A 7,074-nucleotide genomic window follows, 5' to 3' on the forward strand; every position below is an offset into this window, starting at 1 on the left:
TAATCATCCTTCTTCTTCCTCCAAACATGGTGAGTGGAGTTTCGACCAAAAAGCTCTATTTTTGTCTCATTAGACCACGAGACCTTCTCCCATTCTGCCTCTGGATCATCCAGATGGTCATTGGCAAATTTCAGACGGGCCTGGACATGCGCTGGCTTGAGCAGGGGGATCTTGTGTGCGCTGCAGGATTTTAATCTATAATGGCGTAGTGTGTTACTAATGGTTTTCTTTGAGACTGTGGTCCCAGCTCTCTTCAGGTCGTTGACCAAGTCCTGCTGTGTAGTTCTGGGCTGATCCCTCACCTTCCTCATGATCATTGATCCCCCACAAGGTGAGATCTTGCATGGAGCCCCAGACCGAGGGAGATTGACCGTCATCTTGAACTTCTTCCAATTTCTTATAATTGCGCCAACAGTTGTTGCCTTCTCACCAAGCTGCTTGCCTATTGTCCTGTAGCCAATCCCAGCCTTGTGCATGTCTACAATTATATCCCTGATGTCCTTACACAGCTCTCTGGTCTTGGCCATTGTGGAGAGGTTGGAGTCTGTTTGATTGAGTGTGTGGACAGCTGTCTTTTACACAGGTAACGAGTTCAAACAGGTGCAGTTTATACAGGTAATGAGTGGAGAACAGGAGGGCTTCTTAAAGAAAAACTAACAGGTCTGCGAGAGCCGTAATTCTTACTGGTTGGTAGGTGATCAAATACGTAATTTGCAATAAAATGCAAATTAATTATTTAAAAATCATACAATGTGATTTTCTGGATTTTTGTTTTAGATTCTGTCTCTCACAGTTGACATGTACCTATGATAAAAATGACAGACCTTTACATGCTTTGTAAGTAGGAAAACCTGCAAAATCGGCAGTGTATCAAATACTTGTTCTCCCCACTGTATAAATCTGGTCTTTGTTTGTGACCACATGTCTGTATAATATCAGAGGATTATTTAGTCCTCTGACCAATTGTTTACCTGCTTAAACCAATAAGGGTATCTGTCCTTTGTTCCTTAGGAGTGTGGTTCTTGGGGGAAGTAGGGGCAATTGGCCTCTTTAGGTAAACACAACAGTAAACACATAGGGCAGGAAGGATAAGGTGGGGGACAGCCCCCCTTTTGGGTAAAACCTGTGTGACATAAGACAGCTGGGCAGCATCTTACTACACCCCTTTCAACTGTAGTAAATACTGACTGTTCATGTGTCTACCTCAGAGATTCCTCAGAGGATTATTCTGTAAGCTTTTGACGCGTCTCTCTATTTGCAAATAAATTGTTAATTGTGCCAAGATAATTTTGTCTCTGTACTTCTTTAAGAGTTCTTATTGATGGAATTACTATCACAGGTTGTAGATTAATATGAAATTATATTTAAGGAACACAATGTATTATGATATATAGCAAAATCCTATTTAACTCAAATTTGCAATGCATTGGAATTGATTTGGGACCAGAGTGTAAATATATCAATGATGAATGTTTTAGGGGCACAGTTAACACAGGAAATCACTATGTCTAGTTGAATGAAATAAATATTATTCTGTATATTACATTATATTATCCAGAATCCTTTCTGCACAACACAAAACTCTTGCATTTTCTGGATTTCATTTAGGACTGAAAGGGTCTGATGTGTGTCTGGAACCAGAGTGAATAATGCAACCAAAAAACAAGATACTTGTAGATGTCTACATATTCTAATTCCGATCTATTTGAGGAACAAATATTTGTGGAGAAACACATAGAGGTAACTTCCAATTGAGATACATTCGTTTTGATTTAAATCTACATAAAGGTGATTAGAGGAGTAACTGGCAGCAAGTACAACATTAACAATGTATATAGCGATTAGTGTAGGCCAGAGAATCGACCCTGAGGAACTTGTTGAGTCTATTGATTAGAAAAAGACAAAGTCAAAGGCTTTAGCTGGGTCAATAAAAAACAGTCACACACAGTAATGCTGTTGCCTATATCAGATTTGATGTCATTTAGGACCTTCAGGGTTGGTGAAAATCACCCATGACCAGCTCTGAAACCTGAATGCACCACAAAGAGTATACAGAGGGAGAGAGAGAGTATACGAAGGGTTAACAATGTTGGTTACGGCTCTCAGAAATGAAGGGCAATGACTTACAGTTCTAAGCCTATTTAAAATGTACAAGGGTTACATGTACATTTGTTAGTACTTTTGGAGCTCCCTTTAGTACATGTAACAAGGTTACGTTATATAATGGGTCGTCCAAAAATCATATTTTGGTGAGAGTCCCCTTACCCCGAGTAGGTCCGTCAGGCACATACATTTTATTTTTTAAACAAACAAACAATTATTCCGCTCTGTCTCAGTCTGTAATTAGCATTATTAGCATTGTATACATTCATGAATGCAATCCGTATGTGCCCCTATCACCAAACTGCATTGCAAAACGACTCCAAACTAAGTGGTGTTGTTAACCTCAAAGAACATGACGATGTGTTATTCCTTAAAATATAGTTTCAGTTTCTCATTTCAAATAAACAGGTACTTCCTGTGTTTACTGGTCAGTTTTGTTTACATCGTATCAATCCATACGCTAATTCGGGAAGAGTAATTGTATAGTGTACCCACTAAACAAAAGTTAGTATTCGTTAGCTAGATAAAAATTACCTATTTCGTCTTTGATTTTCATCTCAGACAATCAAACTTTATTTGCTTGGGAGAGAAAGGAAAATACATTATTGAATACAAAGCAGGAAGAAAATTTTCGGGGAATAGAGCCCAAGTTGTTATAACCATAATACACAGATGAAGGATTGGCCAAATAGAAACTTGGAGAGCGGCAATATGTACTTTGTGTATTATAACATAGCTATCGGAAATATTGCTTACAATTTGTTTGTCTTCACAGGTTGAACTGGGCAACTTCATGGAATTGCATTTGCCTTTAGTCCTCTTCTAAGATAACGTGGGTTACTATCCATTGTATAAAAATGTTTCTCACAAACATTCTATGTCTCGTTGGGAAAGTTGTTCGATTGATTCTCACACAATATGACTCGGGAGAGCAGAGGTATACTTTTTTCTTTCATTCGTGAATTACATTAATACAATAACCATCAATAAAGGTGACAATAACGAACCTTTTCATCAAGTGAAAAGACAAGAGAATCGTGGAATCTACCAGCAATAATAAATAAATGACGTAAATAAATGATTCAGTCTTCCACATGAGAAGAACTGTTTTTAACCACTACGCCATGGTATTACACGTTTCAGCAGTCGGTAGACTCCATTGAGGATTGTGTTAAACTGATTAACATTTCTTATTACGTTTACCTCCACCATAGCGTCTATGGACTATATAGCTTTTGCCACTGGCCTTTTTAACAGCTTATTAGCCTGTAATAGGCTTACTAGTATCTACTAACTTCCTAGGAATAATCATAAGGATTGAGCAATTGCTAGCGAGACTGAAGATTACCTTTTCCATGACAGAAACAGTCGCAATATAACCGTATACAGTTTCAGTTAAGGCTAACGTAACTACGGTATGTTGTAGGCAGCAAATATGTTTGTCTATCCTGACCTAAAACGCATGCACGGATGCGTACTTCAAAAATCCACCAGAAACAGTCGTGTAACCATATAATGCCAGTGATGTTTTTGTCTATACGGAATGACTCAGAATGCATACTTCGCAAGGAGATACGAACTCGGAACCTATAGTTTGCAGTTCCGCTTCTCTAACCACTACGCTATTTAACAAGATATACTCTGTCAGTCAGTCACTCAGTTTGAGACATTCGCTCTTCTTGGCCGGCTCCACTTACGCAGTCCGGCAACAACCATGTTGTTATGTAGTTACATAGTGATACCTACGAAACTAATTTGTATTAGTTATTATTCTGTCAGTTAGATAGTAATTTGAGCAATTAAGGATAGTGTTGCCAAATATCTAATTTAATAAAGTGGGAAAATGTCCAGATTGGCCTGAATTAAATCAATTTTGTTTTTACATAGAGGTCATGGAATGATGTTTCAAAAAGGCAAAACAAAACTGTGGCTAGTTAATTGCCACCTCTAATCAATGCATAATTCATTACTAATTGCTGCTAGTGTCACTGTACACTAGTTCCTGATTAACCCATTTGTGAATGTGGGGTAATTATTGTGAGGGGAAACACTATAGAAAAACAATTGGTGTTCCAGAAAATGCCTTCAATTAATGTAATGTTGCTCTACAATTAGTGGTTGTGAGGAGAATGTGTCTAAGAACGCAGTGATGGATGGTCTCTAAGACTGCCATCTATTGAGTTTGCCTCTCTTATCCAGTGGAGAAGCGCAAACCACTCCTACCTAAGAGCATGTTTCTATATATATATACACTCATCTGAAGGATTATTAGGAACACCATACTAATACTGTGTTTGACCCCCTTTCGCCTTCAGAACTGCCTTAATTCTACGTGGCATTGATTCAACAAGGTGCTGAAAGCATTCATTAGAAATGTTGGCCCATATTGATAGGATAGCATCTTGCAGTTGATGGAGATTTGTGGGATGCACATCCAAGGCACGAAGCTCCCGTTCCACCACATCCCAAAGATGCTCTATTGGGTTGAGATCTGGTGACTGTGGGGGCCATTTTAGTACAGTGAACTCATTGTCATGTTCAAGAAACCAATTTGAAATGATTCAAGCTTTGTGACATGGTGCATTATTCTGCTGGAAGTAGCCATCAGAGGATGGGTACATGGTGGTCATAAAGGGATGGACATGGTCAGAAACAATGCTCAGGTAGGCTGTGGCATTTAAACGATGCCCAATTGGCACTAAGGGGCCTAAAGTGTGCCAAGAAAACATCCCCCACACCATTACACACCACCACCACCAGCCTGCACAGTGGTAACAAGGCATGATGGGATCCATGTTCTCATTCTGTTTACACCAAATTCTGACTTTACCATCTGAATGTCTCAACCGAAATCAAGACTCATCAGACCAGGCAACATTTTTTCCAGTCTTCAACTGTCCAATTTTGGTGAGCTTGTGCAAATTGTAGCCTCTTTTTCTATTTGTAATGGAGATGAGTGGTACCCGGTGGGGTCTTCTGCTGTTGTAGGCCCATCCGCCTCAAGGTTGTGCGTGTTGTGGCTTCACAAATGCTTTGCTGCATACCTCGGTTGTAACGAGTGGTTATTTCAGTCAAAAGTTGCTCTTCTATCAGCTTGAATCAGTCGGCCCATTCTCCTCTGACCTCTAGCATCAACAAGGCATTTTCGCCCACAGGACTGCCGCATACTGGATGTTTTTCCTTTTTCACACCATTCTTTCTAAACCCTAGAAATGGTTGTTCGTGAAAATCCCAGTAACTGAGCAGATTGGGAAATACTCAGACCGGCCCGTCTTGGCACCAACAACCTTGCCACGCTCAAAATTGGCTTAAATTGCACCTTTCTTTCCCATTCTGACATTCAGTTTGGAGTTCAGGTGATTGTCTTGACCAGGACCACACCCCTAAATGCACTGAAGCAACTGCCTTGTGATTGGTTGATTAGATAATTGCATTAATGAGAAATTGAACAGGTGTTCCTAATAATTCCTTTAGGTGAGTGTATATATATATATATATATATATTTTTTTTAAATGCAAACAAGTTAGTATGTCATAATTTTGAGATATTAGTTAATAATGGAGTTAGTAAGCGGTATTTATGAGATATCTATTTTCACTTACTTCAATCATTTTCTGAGCACGGTGAAAGCCTCAGAAAATTAAGCCTCTGGAGTCACATTCAAAATGACTTGAATTGATTCAATAAGGTCAAAGGATTTCATTTAATAATTGAGGTACAGTAACTTGCTGACCTATTACCAGGTATGAATACATTAGGATCTAGCTAGCCATCGTCTGAAGCAGGAGCACAGAAATCTTTCCAGCTACCATTGAGCTCAGTTGCGAATGTTAGGTGGCTCACTAACATTAGCTAACGTTAGCTAGCTAGTAGGAGTGCATTTGTAAAATTTCTTTTCTTGCTCAGGAAGCTAGCTAACTAACTATTTGGCTCAACTAAAGTGTTGGCTTGTGCTCTGCTGTCTATCTAGAATGTGAGTCACCTATCTAGCTACCCAGACTAACATTAATCAGGGAGATGTAAGTCAATTTAACCAGCCAGTTGGAATAGGCATTTGATTTTTCTCTTTCTTTATGTTATGTTGCTAAAGAGAATGTGAGGAGTTAGTCATGTGAGTGAACTAACAATAATCCTGTTTAATGTGCTTGTAATTACAGAAAAATCAGAAAACTGAATGAACTGTCAATACGTGTATTGCTGTCTGAGTAAAAGAAACAATGTGGTTAATATACTTCAGCATGTAGCCTGATAGACAGACACATTGGATGCAACTCAGCTGTGCCTGTTTCCTCATGGTCTCACCATTCCCTTCATAATGACTTATGTTAACCTTGTTTCAGTAACAAACGTTGTCAGTACTTCAACTGATGAACAAGATTACCTTTTGTAATGTTGGAAACCAACTCCTAACTACCCTTCCCAAACAGTGTCTCTCTCACTTTGTATGTATAGTCATGTTTAAAAAAAACTTTACACCGGTTATTGTAGTGTTATGTATGTATATATTTGTGTTTATGTATATAATGTGTGTGTTTGTGGTGTAATGTTGTGCGTGTGCTGTATTAAGTCATTAATGTGTTATTAACATCCTGGCTCAATTTCTGACATAATGTTCAAGAAGCATTCATGGGGTGAAATCCATGCAGTAAAAACGTATTAAGGCAAGGCAAGTTTATTTGTGTAATGTATTTCATAGACAGGGGCAACTCAAAGTGCTTCACATTATTTTTTAAAACAGCAGGCACACTAAAATTTGATTTAGCATAAAAGATAAAGAATACAAACAAAAACATCACATTTAAGATTATTAAAAGATAGATAAAGAAAACATAGGCCTTTTACTTAAGCAGCAACTTTCTCAATGAGCTGCAATTTCTGGAGGGCTTTTTTTAGAGAGACCTGAAAACAGGCCATAATATTTGTCCAACCTACTGGAAATAAAAATGTGGGTACATTTTTCTAGATCTTGT

This window comes from Esox lucius, chromosome 8 (genome assembly GCF_011004845.1).
Source record: "Esox lucius isolate fEsoLuc1 chromosome 8, fEsoLuc1.pri, whole genome shotgun sequence".
NCBI lineage: Eukaryota > Metazoa > Chordata > Actinopteri > Esociformes > Esocidae > Esox > Esox lucius.